The 25,207-nt window shown below is 39.1% G+C and overlaps 1 protein-coding gene across 1 annotated transcript in view; it reads right to left on the reverse strand.

Moving 5' to 3' along the window:
* Window positions 1-25,207, reverse strand: part of KCNMB2 (potassium calcium-activated channel subfamily M regulatory beta subunit 2) — a 367,341-nt gene that overhangs the window by 276,548 nt on the left and 65,586 nt on the right. The gene's annotated exons all lie outside the window — the stretch shown is intronic.

Consider the following 25,207-nt stretch of genomic DNA (forward strand, 5'->3'; position numbering starts at 1 on the left):
CAAGCTCCTGAAGCAAGCATTCAGCAGCATTTACAACCTGGCTTCCATCTGCTTTTGGTCTTTGCTATCACATTTCCTTTCACATACCCCAAACTCTTATGACTGACTTCCTGCGACTCCTCAGACGTTTTTGCCTGTGCCCTTTGCTCTGTGCTTTTCTCTGCCCAGAATCCATTTCTTTTCCTGTTTTACTTCCAGCCTTGGCCTGTGCAAGTCCTGTTGTATCAAATATTAGCTCTCCCACAAAACTCTCCCAGGTTATGCCAATTGGAATTCGCATTCCTGTTCTTAAAGTATTATACACGATGGAATGCCTTTCCTGTATGTCACTCTAAAAAAACAATAAAAATATTTATAGTGCTATTTTCATTATAAAAAGAACACATTTAAGATACTATCCAATAACCATCCATAATCTGCAACCCGATCTGATCATTGTTAACATTCTCACCTATCTTGCAGCAGTTATACACATGGAGTTGACAACTTCATTCTTATATGCTTTTCATTATAATCTCGTGCCCATATTAAACATTTCAAAACATTGTTTAAAGGGTCACGTGCTATTCACGTGTAGGGATATACAACAATCTGTAGCGATTCCCCTATGTAAGTTTCAGTTTTATGGATAAAGTTTCTTTATCCATAAAATAAGGCAATGAGAATGCCTGTCCTCTAAGAGTATTGTGAAGATTAGAAAAGATATGTATTCAAGCATTTACAGCAGTATCTAGGATATAATAGATTTTTAATAAATAAGGATCATTATTTCTTTTATCTTGCCAGAATGACTTCCCATGATTCACCTACACTCAGATGTAGCATATACGAGCCCAGTGGGGAATGTTTTTATAAGTTTATTCTCTCTGCTCCTAAAAGACATTATGGCTATGACAAAAAATAAATAAGTAAAACTATCTCCATTTCTCCTCCAAAAGAGATACTTAGACTCAATAAAAGTTATCCAAGAAGTATACATATCCGGAAAAAAAACTTTTTAGCTCCAGTTCTTATCCTTATCCAGTAGGGATATTTCTTCTGACGTCATCATGATAGCTACAGGAAACACAATGTGTGTGAGGGCTTGCCCTACACTATATACAGTAAAATGCACATTCAAGGTACATTTGCGCCCTTTGTGAGCCTGAACAATTCAAATTCATTTATTTCACTCTTTATCTTTCCTCTTTTTAAGACAAAGTCACACTCACACAAAATAAATACATAGACAAAGCTGTAAACAAAATAAATACATAAAGACAAAGCTGTAAACCAAACAAAAAAACACAAAAAGCCATACAAATAGTAGGGACATGAAGATTAAAAATAAAAATCTCTTTCTGAGTTTCCCTTAAGGACATTTGGCTTATACAAATTTGTTTTTGTTAGTCATTTGGGAAGATAGTCTTCTTTTAAACCTCTTTGTTTTTCACTTGGGAGTGTTAAGTGAAGAGGCATTAAGGAGCATGAAAAGCAAAACGCCCAACCTATTGCTGTCTTGTTGATTTTGGCTCATGGCAACCCCTTGTCTAGCCACGTAGAATTGTGTCCCATTGGGTTTCAGAAGAAGATTGACAGGTACTTATTTTAGGGTACCCTTGGGTATATGGTAACTCAAAAGGTTAGCGGTGGTACACTTAAAGGTTTGCACCACCCAAGGAACCCACAGAGTGTGAAAGCAAGTTCAAACAGCGTCCCCTATCCCCATCATGCTTACCTCCGAACTGCAACCGTTCAGTCCTATTCTGTTCCTTGTGCACCTACTCTTTCTCTTCGAATAGAGTGAAACCAGAGAAGCCTTAGGACAGGACGGCTCACAGGACACAGGCTCCGCGGTCAGAGAGCTTGTGTTTGAATTGCTCTGCATACTGTGTAACACAGGAGATCCCACTGAGCTAGACTGTCCTAGGGGATGATGGGTTTGGTTTGGGTTTTGGTGTGCTTCTTGCTAAAGACCATCTCACAGCCTCATTTTCCACCCATAGACCACAATGGTGCTGCATACATAGGGTTGCTATAAGAGTAAAGTAAAATAATTCTAGAAAGGAAACCTTACCCTGGTCTGTGACTTATGGTGAGCACCCAATGATGTCATTATCTATGATATTGATGATGATGATGATGATGATGTAGAGAGCAAGTTCAACAAAAGCATGTCAAAAAGCTATATCATCCAGTGCATCCCAACATTGATAGTAAAGTTCCAAAGAGCAGAACACAACACGTGCTGAAGGGGCTACCATACAGCTAGATTAGAACATTCATATACTGCTAGTGGGACTATCAAACCACTGGGGCAAGCAATGTGGCGTTTCTTCAAGCAATTGGAAATAGACATGCCTATGAATGAGCAATAGTGATTCTTGTTATATATCCTACACAAAAAAGAACACAGCATGAACAGATATATGCACATGTTCACTGCAGCACTATTCACAATAGCAAGAAGATGAAAACTGTCTCAAAGCTAGTGGAAGATTGGATACATGACGCTGGTACCCACATACAATGGAATACGATGAGTCCTTAAAGAATAATGACCAAAATGTGAAGTACCTCACGACACGGATGGACTTACAGAACTTAATGCTGACTGAATTCAATCAAATGCAAAAGGACAAATATTGCATGTGAACATTGTTAAAAGAAAAAAAAAATCAGGAAACGGTTTTCATACCAAAGAAATACTTGATGGTTACCAAGAGAGGAAAAGGGGGAAGAAAGGGAAACAATAGGTTAGAAAATAGACAGATAGTAACTTGAGTGAAAATAAAATAAAAGAGGGAGATGAAGAACAAAGCAGAGAGGAAACAAGGCATGCCATTGGAGGTTTGATATGTTTAAGCTGTTGAATGCAAAAATGATGATCTGAAATATAACCCCCCCACATATTTCACAATAAAAAATTCTGGGGGAAAATGTTACCTTAATTGTGCTGACATATTTTTGGATCATATCAAAGTGAGAATTTAATATTAAATTCAATATTAAAGTTCATGTTTTTGCTTATATGTTACCTGTAAGGAGTAAAATTAAATTATTTTGTTTGAAATATAATCTATAAAATGTTCCATTTTTATTTAAAATCCATTTGTCAATCAACCCATCTATACCTCCTTGAGCCACATGCTGGAAGCGCATCGGGAGCTACGTTGTCTCGGTGTCAAGGCTGCTTCCTTATGAATGACAAATTTTCTTTTGGGTTGTTTTAAAATTTCCCCTTGCATTTTTAAAAAGTGATTTTCCAAATATTTCCTTAGAATAATACAGTGATTTTTCTTAAACAACCCCAATCTGAAGCAAATACTTCAAAAGTCCAGGAAGCATTAGCTCTGTACATAAAACTTTAGATAACTTCTACTTGTTTTTATGTTTTTTTAATGGGACACACACACATTTCCTTGAAGAAGACCAATATCTAAGCAAAGACGAATTAAACACCTCTGCCTCTCCTGCCCTATTCCATATTTCTCAGCGAAAGAGATAGATGCCTATGTGGTTGTCAAATCTCTCTGGGGAAGAACATGGAATTAGTCCTCTGGCCATCTGTTTCAGGCTGGCTTAGTGAGAAAGATGTAAGTTGGAAGATAAGATATTTAGTTTCCATAATCCATTTTCATAAATGGTTTTGTATAGATCTGTAGCATATCATGAAAGTTTACTGTCTCCTTTCATGTTTCCATCTATGAAATGGGAAGTATAAAGACAACAGAACACATAGATTAGGACTCTTAAAAAGAGCATACAGATCATGAGAGACAATTTGAGCGTTTCAACGTTGACTCTATCCCCTGCCAAACCTAACGACTCATGCCAGTCAATGAGTGAAACTATAAAATGCTCTCGCGTTCTTATGCCCTTTCCTTGTTTCCTTGTTAAGAATCCCATGGGAATCTAAATAAACTTAAAGCATTTGTGATGCAAATTGCTTTTTTCTTTAAGTTTGAAGTTAATTTTATCTCAACTCTATTCTGTTCTTACCTCCCTCTGAGCCTCTCCATCCCGTGACTATCTATAATTTTACTCATTTCTCCCCAAAGTACTATTTTGTGTATGTTTGTTTAGGCTCATTAATCAAATGAATCCAAAATTCATACTATGCTTGGGCCTCCTATCATTTCCTTATTAAAATTTTATTTAAAAGAGAACCCAAGAACTACCAAAGCAATGATATGCTTGCTAGCTGAGTGGGAACATGGATCCTGGGTGATTTACTCTTTTCATTAAAACTTTTCAAGAAAATCTGCTTTTAAAGGACTAATGTTAATAAGATTCCAGAACACAGAAAGAACTTTACTGATGCTGAATATCCACTAGTTTGATCTGAAAAAAATATAAATGATTCTTTACAATGTCTTTAATATTTGTTGAAACAGCTAGAAAATAAACAAGCTGTGAATATGACTGTGTGTGTACCCACTTTCTGCACGAACATTGAAGTGGTAACTTCAGTTACTTTATTCATTACCTTGTCACCATATGTATAACATATCTAAAATAAAACCTCCACTGCCTAAATAGAAGAATTTATAGCTCTAACTATAGTCCTGAAATTTGAGCACTTAACAGGTTTGAAGGCATTTTTTTTCAACAAAACATATTAGTTTTAAATAAAATCTCACCCATAATTCACCCCATCTTATTGCTTCTCAAACTGTTATCCACTTCTGTAATATATTGCGTTCCTTCTCCTCAGCCATTCCCTACATTCTAATTTTGTACCACGCAGATCTTTCTGTTAGGAAGTCAGTCCTATTTGCTTGCCACTCCCCTGTTCCTATGCGAACGGACTCACCACCAAGGCTCGCGTTCAGTCCTCAGTGCCATCACCATTGCTCTTCAGACGGCATCTGCTGGTGTGGAGATGGTGCTAAGTCTGGTCCTAAAGAGCTCCTTGAGATCCGGTCTGTCATGAAATCTTTGGTATTTCTTTCCATTTTCCAGTGAGCCGAATTTGATAATGTCTCAGCTTTTGTGAGTTTAAAAAACAGATTAGTCTTAATTAAGAGTAAGATTGGTCATAAGCTATTATGTTACTTACCAGGGTATGTATCATGCTGATAAAATTTTTAGGATAACCAGGACCCCAAAGATCTATCTAATCAAATAGAATAGTTTTGCTTACTAGGAATTGAGAGATTAAATGATCGAATTTGTATCAAATAGCTTAGCTGGCATCAGGATCAAATTCTTTGCTTTCTCATATAACAATGCATCTAACATTTATTAAGATAAAATGTCATTAGTCACTAACAAATCAGATGAATGGCTTGTTAAGGGAAACTGTAGCAGGTAGCAGTTTGAACAAGATTTTCTGAGTTTCTCTAAATTTAAAAGGGAGGTCTTGTCAACTCAGACGTGAGGATTGCATTTACATTTCCTTAGTTCATTAAAGCACACCCATAAAACACGTATGATTGTACCTAAATTGTTGAGCTAAAATCACAAAGTTAAGTTAAGAGGAGAAAGTGATGTGAATTTCAGATGTTTCAAAGCACTGCTGGCTGGATGCTATAAAATATTCATGGTTCTGGGTTATACTGTTTTTCTCCAGGCTTAACCCTTTTTTTCAGCATTCATTTGCCACATTGAATTATATTCAGTTTACCTCTATTTATGGCCTTAATTTCCAAATTTTGGAATTAATCTTAATTGGTGTACGCACATCAGATTTCTATTCCACCCCTGTGTTCCTCTTACTTCCCTCCAGCCCCATCCTTGTTGTAATGATTGCATGTCTCTGGGTATGGGGTTTTCTTTTTCTGTCTTGCAAACAGTGGTGACATTTCGCCAGAAACAGCATTCCTGTGCGTTTTGCTCCAGAGCGGTTGGGCTGTTGGGCAGGAATAAAATCAGGGTCAAGGAGATAGTTCATGTTTTGGACTGGATTGTGATCCCCCCAAAAGATATGCTGAAGTCCTAACCCTTGATACCTGTCAGCAAGACCTTTTCGGAAATAGGTACAATCTGTTACCATCGAGTTTACTCCGTCGTATTGTGTCCGAACATTGTCCCATGGCGTTTTATTGACGGACACTTTTGGAAGTAAGCCAGCAAGTCTTTATTCAAGCATGTCTCTGGGAAGACTTGAATGTTCCCTCGTTCTGTTAGGAGTGAATGGTATACACCCTTTGTGCCACCGAAGGACTCCTGTTTGGAAATAGAGCCTTCGAAGTAGCTGTCAGTCAAGTTAGCAGTAGGTCATCCAGTGGAAGGTGGGTCTTAATCAGATGTGAATGGTGTTTTATAAAAGAGAAGAGGTTCGTGGAAGGAAAAAGATGCTGTGAAGACAGAGGCAGAGATGCCATAGCTGCAGGCCAAGGAATGCTTGCAGCGGTGTCTGCACGGAGCTAAGAGAGAAGGAAGAATCTGGCGCTAGAGGAGTGGTTCTCAACCTGTGGGTCATGACCCCTTTGGGGGTCAAACGACCCTTTCACAGGGGTTGCCTGATTGATTCTTCACAGTAGCAAAATGACAGTGATGAAGTAGCAGCAAAAATAATGTTATGGTTGGGGGGTCACCACAACATGAGGAACTGTATGAAAGGGTTGTAGCATGAGGAAGGGTGAGAACCACTGCTCTAGACCTTTCAGAAAGCTCATGTACTGACTGTACAATGAGCCTCCATAACTGTGAATTAGTGTATTTTTGTTGTTTTAAGCTGCCCAGTTTGGGTTACACTGTTAAAGAAACCCCAGAAAATGAATACATTGTACATGAGGTAAGTAATAGGACAAAAGGGGCGTGGGGAACTAACTAAACAATGATTTCTTGGTAGGAAAGAAGTGAGCCAATCTGTTGTTGAGTTCACTTGCTGAACTTTTCTAGAAGATAGCTGCTGCTGTTGGCATTATATTTCCATTGTATGGCAGCGCTTGTCCCCAGTCTCTCACCTGTTCTAGGGGTACTCTTTCCTTTCAGACCAACATATGAGCAATGCCAGGTTCAATGACTAGTTTTTGAGTTGCTACCCCAAAGCCCTGGCATTTTCAAATGTCCCTATCTTTGAAACTAAGGTGATTAATCAAAGAATCAGCAGAATTTCCAGTGCACAACAGAATTTTGCCTGTGCCTAACAGTGTTATTATGCTGCTATGGTACCCAGTTTCCTCTTTGAAGATTCAACTGAAATGTCCTTCTTCATGCTACAACACTTCTGTGTTTCTAAAATCAATGGATATCATTGCCCTGTCTTGTCTGTCTTCTGTGCAGTTGTTAAATTCTTTCCCTCTCCTTAGATACCCTCCCATCTGTTCATGTCCAAGGCTGTCTATGTTGGCCTTCGGACCTCTTGGTCTTCTTTTTGAGATTTCTTACTGCCCCATCCTGAAATCATTTTACCAATTTTAGAATTTTATTCTAGAGCTTCGTCTCTTCTTTTGATCTGGAGATTCTCGCTGGTCCCTTTCATCCATTTTTATATCTTCAGTTTCCATCATTGTGTTTATACTATACCTTCCCAGGGCACTAATCTTTGTCTCCAATCTATTTTCCTCCCTTGGGTTCCTGAGCAGCATAAATTTGTTGGCTTCATGGACATCCTTTTACTTAGGAGACTTACCCTCAGGAAACAATGGAAGTGACCGTTTTCTACCTTTTACTTTCCCCCTGCCTGCTGACCCTTTTGACTACATTCTGGACACCTCATTAATATCTGTAATTGAGAACCATCAGGTCTACAGTCTTAATATCTTCAATAGCTCCAACCTCCCTAGTCCAGGTTGCTGTCCACTCTTATTACAATAGTCACTCTTTTAGATGATGTGCTTCCAAATCCCTTTCAACCCTAACTCCAATATAATCTCTATATGTGATCTCTATACCAGGTGCACCACCATCATGGAAGCTGATCTAATATGCAAAATTTTCAGCACTGCTGCACCAGAAACAACGGGCTGTGTTTTATCAAGCCATCCAAGTAGCTTCCATGCGCACTAAGTGAAACATCACCACCCTCACCTGCAGACTCACTTTTCCCATTACACTGATCTTCCTCCTGCCACGTGACCCTGGTGTCTGTCTTCCTCTGGCTGACTTCTGCTCAAGCTCCTCAGAAATACCCCTTCCCTGGAGGATTCTTCCTGAAAAGCTAGAATTGCAATAGGTGCTTTTGCTAAGTCCCAGACTACTTTATAGTAACATCCGATTTTCACGTAATCCCTTTGTTAAAATTATCGATTACTTTGTCACATCCTTTAGAAATTCCCAAAAGATTTGGACTATGTGTACTCTTTTTACCAAAGTTTTCCCAGCAGTCTGAATCTGGGTATAAAGTTGTCATTCCATCTCGGATTTCAGCTCTCAAGGAGGTGCGAACACTCTCAGGGGAATTGAACCACCAGTTGATTGAGAACTATGTGATCTTTCACTTGTCTCTTGTGCCAAGGAAGACTATGAGCTATAATTCTCTCCTGAAGATGAGGCCTTTAGGATCAGGTGCCGGCATCCACTGACCATCCAGCTGTTGTTGACAGGTGTTGTTGAGTTGTTTCAATTGCCTAGTCCTGAGCCACGCTCACAATTGTCACATTTGAACCCATTGCTTCAACCACAGAGTCAATCTTTCTCTCTTCTTTGCCCTTTACCAAGTACAATGTCCTTTCCCAGGGTCTGTTTTTTTCTTGATAACAAAGTACATGAGAGGAAGTCTTGTGATCCTTGCTTTTAAGGAACATTCTGATAGGGCCCTTCCAAGACACATTTGTTTGTTGTTTGAGCCCGAGCTTCCACTGTCCCATGTCAACATCATAATTCAAGCACATCAATTCTCCTTCAGTCTTCTTTGTTCAATGTCCAGCCGTCACATGAATGTTCAACAGTTTAAAGAGGTCTTTCTTATGCAGCAGATTTTTTTAATGCAATACATCATTTTTGTGTGTTTTGTTTTGTTTTATCATTTTATTGGGTGGTCATACAGCTCTTATCACAACTCATACAGACATCCATTGTGTCAAGCACATTTGCACATATGTTGCCTTCATCATTTTCAAAACATTTTCTTTCTACTTGAGCCCTTGGGATCAGCTATTTTCCTCCTCCCTCAGGTTTTTGTGTCTTTAACAGTTTTATTGGCATATTATTCACTTACCATACAATTCGATGGTTCAAATATATTAAAAGGGTTGTACAATAATCACTTCAGTCAATTTTAGAACATTTTCTTCATTTTTGAACCCTTTATTATTAGCCCCCATTGTCCCCCACCCTCCCTTGCCACAACCCTAAAGAATTGGAATCCAGTTACTATGGCTATAGATTACCTATCCTGAGTTTCATATAAAAAAATACAAAAAACCCCAACAATGACAACAAAATAAAATATATGTATGCATAAAAAGCCAACTTCAGTGTGAAGGTTGAGATAGCTTCTTTCTCACCAGCTCAGAAATTCTCGGGGCAGTCTTTACAAGAGCACAATGAAGATCATCCTCCACAAGTCTACTTCTGTATTTAGACTTGATAACCAATAAGCTGGAAAACCCTGTTTCACAAAGATATGTTGTTGGAAATGGAAGAAGAAGGCACAACACAGTCTCAACACTTGATCCAGAATTTTGTAACTGGCATTGTAGAGAAATCAGTTCTTGCTGCATCACTTTAATAAGTTCAATGAACTCCTCTTGTGCTGTCTCAGGAACATCTTCAACTCTGACTGTGAACAGGCTTCTGGCAAGTGCACATGGGGTGTCAGGTAGATGTGGAAAGTATGATGAAATTTCATCTGCAAGCATGTGCAAGTGTTCTTTCACAGAATTATCACCATAATCCTTTTGTCTGGTTCAACGTCATGTTCCTCAAAGAAAGCAGATAAGGTAGGAAACATGTAAATTTTATTTTCATTCAATTTTTTTTTTTTGCCAAAGCTGAAGTTTCATTGGAATGATCAGATTTTTTCAGACAAATTGAAGGATGTTGCATTAGGTCCTTGCAGTGATCCATTTAACTCATTCAAGATGGCAAAGATGTCAACCAAGTAAGCTGTTTTGTGCAGTTCACTTTTATCGCTGAAAAGTGCTTTGAACTGTGGTCTTGCTTTCTGATTAAAAAACATTTTGAGTTCATCATGAAGCTCAAAAACACTTTTTAAAACGTTTCCTCTCAACAACCTTCTCACTTCAGTATGAAATAGGAGAGCGTTATTTGGTGCATCACATTCATTGCACAGTTGGGAAAACAATCGACTGTTTAAAGGGCTCGCCTTCACAAAATCAACAGAACTTATGACGCATTTCATGACTTCTTGTAACTCTTGTGGCAGCGTCTTCATTGCTCGTATTTGCCGATGAATCATACAGTGAGTTCCGATGACTTTTGGTGACTCATTCAGTACCAAACGTTGAAATCCAGATCAATATCCTAGCATAGCTGGAACAACATCTGTGCAAACACCACAAACCTTTTCCCCCAGAGATCTTATGCTCTTTCAAAAATGAACCAACTGTGTCAAATACAGTAGTTGTATTTGCACATGCAGTAGTTGTCATTTCAAGAGGTTTGCAAAAAAGAAACTCATCTTTAAAGTCCCATCATTAATATATCTCACGTAAACCAGTAACCATGAACTGTTTGCAACATCTGTTGATTCATCAAGCTGGATGCTAAATATTGGAAGTGGAGCAGATTTAATTTCCTGGATTACCTGATCAAGAATATCAGGAGACATGTCATCTATTCTTCTGCACAGTGTTGTTAGATAAGGAAATTGCACTCAATTCTGTAACAAATTCGTGTCTGATCATAACTTGAACAATGTCTTTGGCCACTGGCAACAGTAAACCCTCAGCAATGGTGTGAGGTTTCATAGCTCTGGAGATTCTGAGTGCCAGCAAATATGAAGCTGCAACGGCTGCTATGTTTTGTTTGTGGTACTTGCCACCAGTGTCAAGTCTGACTTTCTTGAGTCCATCAGCTTTGTTTCTGAGACAGTTGGCATCCTTGCCGGCAAAGTTCAGATGCTTGCTATCACAATGGCGTTTTAGTTTGTTCGGCTTCATAGATTTGGCTGATAGAACCTCACAACAAATAACAAATTACGGTTTCTCAATACCTGCTGTAATTATTGAGGTAAAACCACACTGTAAAAAATTTTCACTATATTTTCTTTTCTTAGTGTTCTTCTCTACACGACCCATTGCCGTGGGATGGTTTGCTTATGAAAATACTATATAACAATAGCTTTAATAATACAAAAAATGATACAGTTCAATTAATAATATAAAAGTCAATACAGTTCATTAAAGTTTCCTATGATTTACCATTCTGTTTTTAGTTTTTGTTTTTTACAAACCTGTTACTATCACAGGGGACAGTATTCACATCAACCACAGCTGAATATAAAAAGACTGATCAGCTTCCAGATTTAGTTCCTATAGTACAGATATATATTTTTTGCAGTAGTTGATGATTTTACAGTACATGATTTTACATGTACCCAGTAAGGATAATTCATGAAGTGTCGTTTTACCTCCAATACTGCTGCCTTCAACACAGTAGCTGCTCTTACTAGTAGCTGCTTTCAACACAGCAGTCGCTTTCTACTCACTAGCTGCTCTCTACACGTGTGACTGGTCCACATAAGTACATTATGGTGCCAACCCTGTTGCGTAGACATGTATTTATTTGGCGTGTATGTGATAGGTTTGGCATGATGTCATCACGCTGGGTACTCGTATGTGGGAATCACTGCATGTGGGCAGAGGAGCGGTGTCTCTGTTCCTAAGACCATCAGAAATGTGTTTTCCAATGGTCTTTGGTGACCCCTGTGAAAGGATCATTCGACCCCCAAAGAGATGGCGACCGACAGGTTTATAACCACTGATATATAGGAAGGCTTTTTAGACTAAAATACATGAAGTGTTAACTAATACAGGTTAAAAGCTTAAGTAAATAAACATTGTTGAAGAAAGCAATGAGGGTTAGGTACAATGGGGTGGGTGGGAGGTATCCAATCATGCTCATTCACTAAGGCTAAACTTTGTCTGCAGAACTAAGAAATGTTATGAAAATAGCAAGAACATGATAGTCTTAAATTTCAGTTATAGGGCAACCTAAAAAGCAAGAGATTTGAACCAAAGTCCACTGACTCCCAAATCTCTGACCTTGGGATAGCAGTCCTCTGCTTCTTCTCACACTAGGGTGTTTCAGCTTTAAGTCCAAAGGAATATTTCCATTATTGTAATCTGCAAAAGGTGTGTTTAAAGTTAGGCCTCTTAGGGGGGTTTTCAAATCACGTAATTCTAAGGATCAATAAAGGATGCTGTATACCTCAAAGAGACAAAGAACAAAAGTCACGAAACCAGAGTCTATAGCATGCAACCAGGGTCTTTGGGAAGGCCACAAATATGGATCTTTTACAATCATTTAACCAGGTAACTCTCTTCCAAATTTCTTGACACGGATGGTGTCTCCTTCAGCACTTCGTCAGCTTACTGGCATTTCAGTTGGTATCCTGTCAATTCTCGGAACCTTGTTTTTCATAATGCTTTCTTTCAGTACAACCTGGATTTCTTCCTTCCATACCATGGGCTCCCTCTTGAGGATATGATCCCTCTTGAAATAATTGAACATCAGCCAGTTCATGTTGGGATAGTGACTCTGTATTCCTTCCATTGTCTTTTGATACTTTCTGCATGGGTCAATATTTTCTTCATAGAAACGTTTAATATTACAACTCAAGGTGTGAAGTTTTTCTTTAGCTCTTTCAGGTTGAGGTACACTCAGTATGTTCTACCTTATTGGATGTATAACTCCATATACTTGTGTCGTAATACTTCATCTTTTCAATGCCCTTGAAGATCTTTTGCTTAGATATTTTACTTCATTCTATCTTTCATTTGCTTTAGTTATGTTCAAGAACAGGTATCAGAGTATCTTCTGATATTCACTTTGATCTTTTCTTTTTAAAGACCTCTTGCTTTATTGATGTTCTTGATATCTTCCCACAGTTTTTTTAAGTCTTCTGTTATTAGTGTTTGATGTGTCAAATCTATCCTTAAGATGTTCTCTAAATTCAGGTCATATGCACCCAAGATTGTATTTTGGCTCTCATGGAGTTGTTTTAATTTTCTTCAACTAAACCTGAATTTGAATATGAATAATTAATGGTGTGTCCAACAGTCAGTCCCGGGTATCATTTTGGCTGCTAATATTGAGCTTTCCTATTGTCTTTTCTCGATGTAGTGAATTTGATTCTTGTGAATAACATCTGAGGAGACCCAGGTGTACTATGCCTATTTATGCTGTTGAAAAAAGGTTTCTGCAATAAAGAAATCACTGGTATTTCAAAATCCTATCATGTGAGCTGCAGTTTCATATGGATCCCCAAGGCAATATTTTCCATCTACTCTTCCTTCCAATGTGTTCCCAACTTTCACATTCCAAGTGACAATAATTATCAACGCATCTGGAATGTATGCTCGATCTACTTCTGTCTGAAGAGATGAGTAGAATTCTTCAATATCTTCATCACTAGCTTTACTGGTTGGGTCATATATTTTAATGATAATTTGCCTTACTATGGTATTGGTTAATACAACTATGATACTAGTGAATGGAATACAACTGAGGGCTGTGTTAACTCTTCAGCTAATGGTGCCCTTTTGTGAAGCCTTTCTTACTCATTTCATCTCACGTATTAGATTGGTGTAAGCAATAGTGACATCAAAACCACATCCGTTAAGGAGAAATACTGTGTGAAACCACTACTATTAGGATCAGCACCTTGCTTTGCTTACTATCAGACACACAGGCTGTCGTCTGCTCTTAGGTCATGTCATTTTCTAATCTGGTCTCCTGAGCCATGAGGTGGTGTGCCTGCCTGAGGTTCATGACCCATAGGTTGATGTTAGGTGGTATCAAGTTGTTTCTGACCCGCAGCATCCTTATGCACAGCACAAAGAAACACTGCCCGGTCCTGCACAATCCCGACAGCTGTTGCTACTCTTGAGCCCCTTGTTACAGTCACTGTATCAATCCATCTGGTGGAGGCCCTTCTTTAGACATCCATCTACTCTACCAAGCATGATGTCCTTCTAAAGGGGCAGGTCTCTCAGGACACCATGTCCAAAATACATAAGATAAAGTCTCACTAACCTTGCTTCTAAGAAGCACTTTGGCCATAACATATCTTACCCCCTAAATTGTACATCTTATTAACCACTTCAATGGAGGAGGCCCCACTTCAACTGAGTACAGTTTCTCATGTTGGGGGGTGGGGGTGAGGACCAATCAGTTCCTGTCATATAACATTTTTCTATAGTCACCCAAAATCAACAGACACTCCTACAAGGATACACAGCGAACCTTAATGGAAATTCAAGTCTAAAAGTGGAGGATGGAGACAGGTCTATCTTTGAGGACCTGTGGTTATACCTTATTGGTGTGTAAACCAGGTGGAGCAAACTTCCATTGGGAAAACACTTACCATTACTCATATAGGCCCCCCAGGGGAGAATACACTCAGTATTATGTTCCTAATTGGGCATTTTCCCCCTAGTACCTATCCAATGATTGGTGACACAGGTCGAGTGCTGTAGACAACAAAGATGTTAGTCTCTGTCCTTTTGAGTTGCTCAACATTCTCCATAGACCACACTGGGAGGTTCTGATTTGGAAACCCTACTAAGTGAACTGGACTTCACCTTAATCTTGCCTATCTCAGATTTAGGGAATTACAATGCTTCCTTGGACTTAAGGCTGAGATCCCCTAACGTGAGGGGACCCAGATGACTGCAGTATGAGCCAAGGTTGTAGATTAATAGGTCCTTGGACTGCGTTTGGTTCATATCTCTTGCTTTGATGGTTCCCAGGGGTAGCTGCCCAGGACTGCTGTGTATTTTCAATTTTCATGCTCTCTTTGCTTTTTTATGACATGTCTTATTCTGGAAGGCATATTCCCTTTGTGAATGAGCAGTATTGAAAGTTTTGCATTATGTCCAACCCTCATTGTGTAAATAATGTCCTGTTATTTGAGGTTTTGACCTGTACAAAATCCATGAATGTTAGTCTACGAAGCTCTCCTATACATGTATACTTTCCGTTTCTGAACAGTACTGGAAAGTTCATCAATAGGATTACAATCGGTCTCATGGGGGATGGTTTATAATGTTCTCCAAAAGGATTAATGCTATCTCTAAAGTGAACCAGGGACATATATAAACCTTAAATACAAGAATGGAATTTGAGATTTGTGCTTAATCATAGCCCTAATCTAAGAACAAATAGTTCTTATGATATGAGCTTACTACATACCTGCCCTCATAAAGAGATTCCTGAAGATATGGGTGCTTTAGAAAAGAGTGGTGAAGAAACGAGATAGTGCCTGGCAATGAGAAAGAATAGCATCGGAGGTCTTAAAGGCTTTTCTTCAGATAAGCAGCCATCCAAGTGAGATGCCAGCTAAATCCATATGGAGGAAGCACACCAGCCTGTGTGATCCAAGGATTATAAATAATAAAATTTAATGCCAGAAGAGAGAATGATAGGAGAACTTAAATTCTGAACACCTAGTTTGCATAAGGTTATGGATGACCATGAAAGCCCAAAATCTATTTGCAGGGTCCTCATGCAATTAACCCTTGGTGAATATCCTCTGACCATTGACCAGGATGTGAATAGCCTTGCTCTCAGTAGTGTATTGGAAAGTAGAAACTAATATAGTTAGGTTAAAATTTCACGCTTATCATTTGTTATCCTTCGGGTGCATTTTAGATTTGTTCTAGCTCTTATTATTTTCTGTTTTCTTTTCAACTGAGGTTTTCCTATGTTTTATATTGTCAGTGTTATTGGGTTTTTGTTTTTGTATTTTTTATCTGTATGAAATCCATGATAAGTAAATCTATAGAGACAGTAACTGGATTAATAGTTCTTTGGGGTCATGCTGGGGGGAAGGGAAAGAGGGTGGGAGAGCGAGGAGGAGGAGCTAATCATAATGAATGATTATAAAGAAGAGGAAAATGTTCTCAAGTTGATTGTAATGATGATTTCACAACTCCTTTTAATATGCTAAATGATTGAATTCTCTGATATTTGAATTATGTGGCCATAAAACTTTAAAAAATATCTGTTGACACATGCCACACATTTCTGGTTGCATATCTGTTCCTCTTCTACACTATGGCCATCTGAAAGGCTACCATAGTGTTGTTTCCATCCTCATATTGAAGATAAGGATAATAAATGTCCATCAATTAATGTTTGAATGAATGAAGCCTCTGGAGGACCGAGGCCCTGTACTTAAAATCTCTTTTAGGATGAGACCCACATTCAAAGGAGAATGCTGAAACCGAGCCTGCTAACAAAACCGCCTATTGGAGAGTTCTCTCTCCTCACTTTGGCCCAGAGACTTCCTGAGATCAGCAGCAAAGTTAACCTTGCCAGGGCTGAATGCTGATGTTCCCGGTACCCGAATGAAGACGATGCATTAATACCCTGCTCACGGTGCCCAGCGAGACGTAGTTTGAGACAAGACTATATGCATCATGTACTCCAAAAATTTCCCCCAACTATTCAGTCCTAAAAATCAGAGGCTCATGTAGTAACTGTTTCAATTTCTTTCATATGTATGCAGATATATATATATGATCATGTTACTTCTTAAGGCTTTGTTATTTTCATTGTAAAACTGGAATTATGCTACAGAAAATCAGGGAATTTTGTAACAAGCACATGCACATAAGAAAGAAGAAAAAGAAATCTAGACTTACCCAAACCCAACCCCCCTATCTATGAACAGCGACATGATTCTGACGTGCTACACAATAGAGCAGCTCCATAGGATTGTCCTGGCTGAAAACTTTATGGAAACAGATTCCTAGGCCTTTCTTTCACAGGCAAGTTGGCTGGGTTTGAACTACCAACCTTTTGGTTAATATTCCACCACAAACCATTTGCACTGCCAAGGCTTCCCCTCACTGCCATACCCAGGTGCATACATGTACACAGATGTTTTAGATGAATGTCTGGGATTCGAGCCCCATAGCCCTATACTGCCGTGCTTCTCTATAGCTATGCATTGTACCTAACCCAGATTGGCCTACTCTTCTAATGGCCCAAACCTGCACTGTATCCTGCCTTCAGTGCCAAGGTCTGGCCCATTCCAGCTAAGTTATTGGAGCTGGTAAGTTGGGTGTTACACTCCACGCATTCCTCGTACCATCATATGAAGTTAAAAAGTAGGCTTGTAGAGGGAAGCGCTTGATATTTTAGAGGGCTGATAATGCAGTTGAGCAGAAAAACCGACAAACCACTCATTCCTCTCCATTCTCTCTGTTTTGGTTCTTCACTGTGGTGAGAAATGACTACTTGTATTTACATAATGGTTTTTCTTTTGTTGCCTTTGTTCTTTTGTGGTCCCAACTAATTGCTTGAGAGGGTCACTAAGTCGTCACTTGTGATAAGAACCCTCTCTACTGATATGTAAAATTTAGGTAGCTTGCTTTTTCAAAGCACAATGCAGCATTTATTGATGGTTCAGGTTATTTTGCAATATAAAAGAAGATGAGGCTTAGGGAAAAAGAGAAAGAGGAGAGCCCTTACTAAGAAAAGACTGTGAAAATAATGCACACTTTCATTCTTAAAGTAATGCTTATTAAAGATTTCTTTCTGAGTCAGTTGTGGAAAAAAAGCTTGCATGGACCCCAAGATGATGCCATTCCAAGATTATTTGGCTCTAATAAAAGAGGGTCAGTGTGGGAGAGAGACTCAAACACCTTAGCACAACCATCTTCTGATCCTCTCTTGCTGACCTCTCTTCCTACCATCTGGCTTGGTTCTTTCTCTCTTTCTCTTTAAAGCAACAAATTTCCCCTCATGACTATCCCCTTTGCAAAATGAATTCCTTTTTTTTTTTAAATAAAGGAAGATTCTTTTTATAAGGCTACATTTATTACCCAATGTATAATACATACCAATTAGAAAGTTAATAAATGAAGACAGTGAGCTGACAATTACAAAAAATTGAAACCTGAGACTGTGGGGCCCTCAACTTTCATCCTCAACTTTAATGTGTGTTCTGTTTTCATTGCATTCGATTAAAAAAAGAAAACAAGCCCCCAAAAATCGCTGTATCTTTTTTTCCCTCAGTTTGCAATACAATTCCAAGGGATTCACCAATTAAATAAAGAGATCTGGAGAAACTTTATTGGATTCAATTGGTAGCACAAAATCAATTATTGTTCATGTATTAAAATTTAATCTGTGTAAAACTGGATACTTTTTTAAAGTGTTGATTATTCTAACTGCAATTGAAGAAATGTTTTTGAAGTAATCTAAAACACTTTCAAAACGCCATAAAATCCTAGGACTTAAGAAAATTGAAGTTTGAAAACTGTTTCTCTAGTAGATAACTATTAATCTCCTTTCTGGTTTCTATCTCTCTCCCTCAATCCTTCACAAACCTGCTAGATTTCTCTTTCTAAGACTATTGTTCTTGACATTTCCCTACGAAATAGCTATCAAGTTAGCTATTGTTCTCCCCTGCTCATCTCAAAGTAAACTATATGAAAATGAATGTAGCCTCAGGATGGCAGGAAGGCTCAGTAACAACTTGCATTATGCAGATGACACCACCTATTTTGCTGAAAGCAAGGAAGACTTGAAGTACTTGTTGATGAAGTCAAGAACTGTAGCCTTCAATATAGATTGCAACTCAATGTAAAGAAGTAAAAATCCTCACTAATGGACCAATAGCCAATATCATGATAGATGGAGAAAAAGCTGAGGTTGTTAAATTTACTTGGATCCACAAGTAACATGCATGGAAGTAGCAGGCAAGAAATCAAATGACATACTGTATTGGTTGCATATGATGCTGAAAATCTCTTTAAAATGTTTGATAGCAAAGATGTTACTTCAAAGACTAAGGTGCATATGATTCAAGACATATTTTTCAGTTGCCTTATATGTGTGTGAAAGTTGGAAATTGGCTAAGGAAGGCTGAATAAGAATGTATTCATTTGAATTTACAGTGCTGGCAAAGATATTGAAAGTAGCATAGACTTCCAAAAGAACAAATCTATTTTGTAAGAAGTACAGCAGAATGCTCCTTGGATATGAGAATGGAAAGATTTCCTCTCGTGTACTTTGGATCGGGAGCTTCCAGTCCCTGGAAAAGGACATCGAGTCTGGTAAATTAAGGGGTCAGCATAAAATAGGCCTTTGACAAGCTGGGTTGACAGTGGCAGCAACCAATGAGCTCAACAACAATCCTTGTGAGAATGGTGCGGGATTAGGCCATGTTTCCTTCTGTTATCCATAGGGGTTACTGTGAATTGAAAGTGAACCAAAGGCACCTAGCAACAGCATCAGTGTGATCTCATTACCTTAGGAGCACTGAGATCGTTTTGAAATTTTCCCGTGTCAGGATCTTCCCCAAACCACATAAATAACATTTCTTGAGATAAGGTCAGAGTATATTTCAAAAACTCAGGTGTCTAATGTGCAGCCAGAATTGAGAACAACTGACTTAAAGGGGACACACTTCTAAGCAAGACACACAATGTCTCCAGGATTTGATCATTTCCTGTTATACTGAACTTCAAGATTACGCATCGTTAGGCATCCCAAATTACATGAGGTTCCCTGCACCCAGGTACACACTGCCGAATTATGTTGACTCAGATGTTTCCTCAGACTCAAATATCCTTTTCATCTCTGCCTCCTAATAGACTGGCACTCTGGCTTGAAGGCATAACTCAAGTATCATCAACTTGCTGTTGGTTCCTCCTTTGTCCTACCTCTAGGCAAAGTTGTGCTCCTCTTTTCTTCCTTCTCCTGACCAATGATCCGTCTGTAATATAATCATCATTTGTTTCGTGTTTGTCCCTCCCTCACCAACTGACTTGAATCTTTATTGATGTTTATCCCTGGGATATTTTTCTTACCAGAATGAATGCATGGATGAATGAACAAATGAAGAGAACGTTTTTAGGATTCCTAAGATAGCTGGTCACTCTATCTGTATAAATAACAATTCTTATTTTCCATGCCTTACAGACTTTTATTATCTAAAAATTTAACTAATAAGAATGTTACCGTGAAACTATCACTAGATTGGAACTCACAGCCAGGGTCCTTGACAAATCTCCAAGTCATCCCACTCACTTTCTATCTGGAAATACGGACGTTCTGAATCGAGACAGAGAGGACTAAGTAAAAGGACAAATCATTTGAGTTTGTGACTTCACTTAAATTGAGAATTTGGGGGTTTGGGTTAGACTAATTAGAAACTTGCAGTACATATATGTAATAGTCAGGTTTAATGTGCCAACCTTGCCAATAGGAATATATGAGATTAACCAGGTGACAGTTTGATTGGAGGGCAAAGAGATAAATGGCTCTACAAGGCCCATCCCCCCTTTCTCGCTCTCTGGTGATCAGAGCCTGCTGGAGCCTGCATGCTGCTGCTGCTGTAGCTAGTTCTCAGCCTCAAACTGTGACCTACGCTACCTATGGATCAGGCCAACCCATAGATCGTGTCACTAGAGCTTGCAGCTCCATCGAGACCTGTTCTGCCATGCTGCTGGTGCGTACATCTTGACCTTAGGCTAGTGGATACTGTTGCCTTGCATTGATAGATGCAATAGATATCCCATCTAGGCCTGTTTCTCTAAGCTCCCGAGCTACTGCTGCTTGCTGCTGCTTGCTGCCTGTGGGCAGACTGCTTGCCTTGCACAAGGGAAGACTCTGTTGTCTGTTTTCTTGACCTTGAACCTGGCAGCCCTCGTGAGTTGAAGGACTTCCAGTATATTAACTGTTCCACAGAAGTAAGTTGAACTGAATCCTCTGTACTGCTGTATAGAATAATTAGCTGTTATGTTCCTTCTTGCTCTATAGAGCTATCATATATATATATATATTCATAAGTGTCCTTGTTTCATTTCTCTAGAGAACCCTGCCTAACAAAAAATGTATATTGATCTATATTTCTTCTTTTTTTATTGTTTGTATGTGATAATGCTGTCCTCTAGAAGTTTAAAAATATGAGTGAGTTCTTTTTAAGGCTTCATGATTCATTGTTGAATCACTCCTTCTCCCCCAACATCTTAACCTTTGGTTTATTGTAAACATCAAAAAACCAAAAAAAGGGAAGTTGCAGTCAAGGAGGTTGTGAACAGGGTCATTTTTTTCTTTCTGTTATAACTTGATAAGAGAGGCAAAGATGAAAATCTAAGTACATTGCCCATGAACCATGCAAAACACCACCCATGGCAACCAGGGAAATGAGGAATGCATGGCACGTCAGTCGAGTATATTTATGTCAAATTACTGATGCTATGGTATTCGAGCACTTCAATGTTTCTGCTTCAGGAGTCTTAATGCAATTCCTGGTGTCGGCTGTGTTTGTGGAACTACGTGTCGGTAAATGGAAATGACAATGTGACTTTGCTCCACTCGTTTGCTTTGCATGCCAAATTTAGCCCACGTGTAACTTCCCTTGGATTATTCAGGGGGCCTGGCTGTGAAAACAGAGTCTTGAGCACATTACGTGCAGAACGAAGCTGGGGAGAGACCGATGGCTTTCGGATCCCTGCACACTTGTGTCTCAGCTTTCCTTTCCCCAGTACCTGTGTCCTATGGGTCACTTTCTCCTTCAGAAAGATGATATTAGAAATAAACTTTAACTAGACGTTAATGGAGTGGTGATTGAGCTGTACATTGTGTGTCTTTAAACCTATTAGCACCACAATCCACACAGCATTCCAGAGCTGCTCTGCAATCATAATTGATGCAGCAATGCAATGATTTCCACCTGGCTGGGACCTCCTTTATGATGTGATAAAAATCCATTATTGGCCAGAGCCATAAACTGTGATTTAAACTCCTTCCCATGGTGCCTGTTTAAAGCAGGTAGTTTAGACTATGCAACTAGCTCTGCTCTTTTTTTTTACGTGTGTCCTCAGGATGAAGCATAATAGTAGGCATGCCTGTGGAACCCTAGGATGATACCCCCCTATAGCCGTCTCTTCGTCTCTACCGCCATAAGGGACATAACAATTTGTATTTGAAGCCAACAGTGGGAATGAATGGGTTAACTGAAGAATATTCTCAAATACATTAAATGTTCTGGTTTTAATACAGATTTATGGGGGCATTCTGAGAAATAGATTTGGAGTGTGATACAAATTTAGATCTTTTATATGTTCAGCTACATAGACAGGCCTTCCTTTTTAAAATGGGATGTTGCCTATTTCATTCCCATGTTTCACTAATTGCAACAAGACTTGGCAATCCCCAGGTCACTGGTGGTAAGGGTAGTATGGGGAAAGTGGATGGGAAGACAAGGGAACTTGTGTTGGTCTTTTAAAGTGAGAAATAATAAGCTTCATACAGAAGCGGAAAAATGGACTCTAGTGTTTAGTTCATATTGATGTTGTCTTACTTTGGGTTGGTCACTGTGAGGAGGGGTGGTAATGCCAGGGTCAGAAAAGAGCTGGGACATTAGAGTTGCATAGCCTTGAGTTCATATCTCAACGACTGCAATAATTAGCTATAGGACATTAGGGAAGAACATTTCAGTCTTCTGAATAGAAGAAAAACTTCAAAAATGTGAAACAAAGCTCAAAATAATAACCAAGATCAAGCTGATCTGTCTGTTCAATGGAGACTGGTGGAACCCCCGAGACTTTGGCCCTTTGTTTCTTTTCAGGTCTGGAAATGAACAAACTACTCTGGCTCAATTTTCAGCCAAACACTAGATCTAGAAGAATATCAATAATTGTGGGGAGATGTGTACAAATTAGAATAATCAACCATTTGAGATAAAAAGTAGAACAATTGCCCAAGGACAGCGTTTAGAAGTGTTAGGACAAAAGGAGAGTGAAAATTGGAAACACAGAGAATAAGTAGGATGCGGGACATTGAATTTGCGGGTTCTAATCAGTGATACGAAACAATACGCATAGGAGTTGTTGAATGGTAGACTGATCTGCTCTGTAGACCTTCACCACATTTACAACAAAGTGTCTTTAAAAACCATTCTGGGAGAGTTGTTGTGTAGTTTAGATAACATAGATAAGGCCAAATATATCAACTAACCAAAACCACTCAATGCCATCGAGTTGATTTTGACTCATAGTGACCTACAGGACAGAGTAAAACTGCCTCTGTGAGTTTCCAAGTCTGTAACTCTTGAGAGAGCAGATAGTCCTATCTTTCTACTGCACCATGGCTGGTGATTTATCTAAAGCTGATCTTGCAGTTGGCAGCCCAACGTGTAACCACTATGCCACCAGGATTCTGGCCAAATGTATAGCAGGTATATAATCACAGATAGCTGTCCTTATTCAGAACATTCTTTGTTGAGATGAGCATGCTGAGGTTGAAAATAGATCAACTGCAATGGAATGCAGGGCTGTGGGTAGGGCTTAGAAGCTTACCTCATAGAAAGATGTGCAATAGGTGAGACCTGAGTGTTAAGCTGGGAGGTTAATGATGGAGGGATGTTGGCAGATTCAGCGGGGAGCTAATGCATGCCCTGGTATCTGTGGGTGCGAATCTAAGACCATTGTTGGCAAGCACTACTTGCAGTGGTTGGTGAGTCCATTCCATTTCTTAGGCTCATCATTCTCCTCCAGAGCCCGTCTCTGGAAAGTCCTGGATCCCAGACCTGAGGATGTTGCTGTGATTAAACACAGATATGTGACAAGCTCGGTTCTGCATTTACTTTCTCAATCTTCCCTGAGAGTAAAAAGACACATGTTCTTTGCAATACTGTGACAATTTCATTGGAACGGGGCAGACCTCAGGTGCTATCGGAGGTGGCAGCGGAAGTGGAGTGCACACACACTAGTTGGACTTCCAGGAGTCAAACCATCACTCATCCAGCAGTTCAAGTAAATGCTTTAATTTCCTAGCCTTAGGGTTTCTTTTTTTATTATTATTATTATTTTAAGTATGCATGAAGTGGTGGTACTAATGTCAGCCTGCTTAGTATAAGGCTGTATAAGGTTTGTATGAGGTTCAATATCAAAGAAAGATACTGAATAACGATAAAGTACAGTGTAAGTGATAAAGCATCATGTGAGGATATTAGGTATTGTTTATGAAAAACCACTTTATTGGGAGTTAATACAGATTTTATATCATTCCATCATTCAATCACATCAAGCAGGATTGTTCAATTACTACCACAATCACTCCCAAAACATTCTCTTCTTCCTGAACTCCTTCTATCACCCCACCCTACCACCAAGGTACCCCCCAGACACCCTTATTCTACTTGCTATCCTTATAGGTTCATCCATTCTGGGTTTCATTTACTGAAAAATAGAAAAACATGTAACAAATTCAGGAGAGTGACCCCCAAGACATAACACATCTGAGATACACCCCAGTATCTCTAAAGTACTCAAACACCTCTTTTTGCCGTGATATCCAGCTGAGTCAACAGCCTCACTACATTAATGCATTGATTTTTTAACTACGTTTTTTTAGCAAATCTTTGACTACTAAGGCACAGAATAGGATATTGTGACTAATTCAATATTCAAACAGATATTTTCAATCACTATGTCTATATTAGCCTAATAAATAACTTTATTAGTAGTGTGCTCATGGAAATAAGTACTATCAACAATTTGTCCAAAAGTGAAGACATTGAAAAATGAAATCTCTTGATTTGATAGTTTTGTGTTATTCACTTTATTCTGCAAGTTGGTATCTCAATTAGTATCATTAATCCATTCATTTATCTAACCTTTTGTATTAACATTCCTTTCTTATCTATACTCACTTATCAATAATGCCTGCAATTCAACTTCAAACCCTTCTCTCTAACTACACTTACCCCTTTAATTCCAAAATCACATTTCCAACTGCCTACAGTACAATCTTGCTTGGATGTCTCCCAGGGACATGTATCTCAAATTCAACATCCTCAAGACAGAAGCCCGGGTAGCACTGTGAATAAGCGTTGGGCAGCCGTTTAGCCCCATCAGCCCCTCTGTGGGAGAATGATGTGCCGATGGACAGTCTGTGAAACCCTAAGGAGCAGTTCTCTCCTGTGGTCTAGAGTTGCTGTGAGTTGGTATCTACTGGATGGCAGTGGATGAATCACTGCCGCAAAGATGTCTCTCCCACAGCCGACACTGTGTAAATGGCGGCTCGGTTTTCCCAATTACTCTAAAGACTTGATAAAGACTTAAAACTTAAGCCCACATGGAAGAAGCACACCAGCCTATGCAACCACGAGGTGTCGAAGGGATCAGGT

The sequence above is a fragment of the Echinops telfairi genome, unplaced genomic scaffold (assembly GCF_000313985.2).
Source record: "Echinops telfairi isolate 266 unplaced genomic scaffold, ASM31398v2 ScPeMD7_4225;HRSCAF=4972, whole genome shotgun sequence".
In the NCBI taxonomy this organism is placed as follows: domain Eukaryota; kingdom Metazoa; phylum Chordata; class Mammalia; order Afrosoricida; family Tenrecidae; genus Echinops; species Echinops telfairi.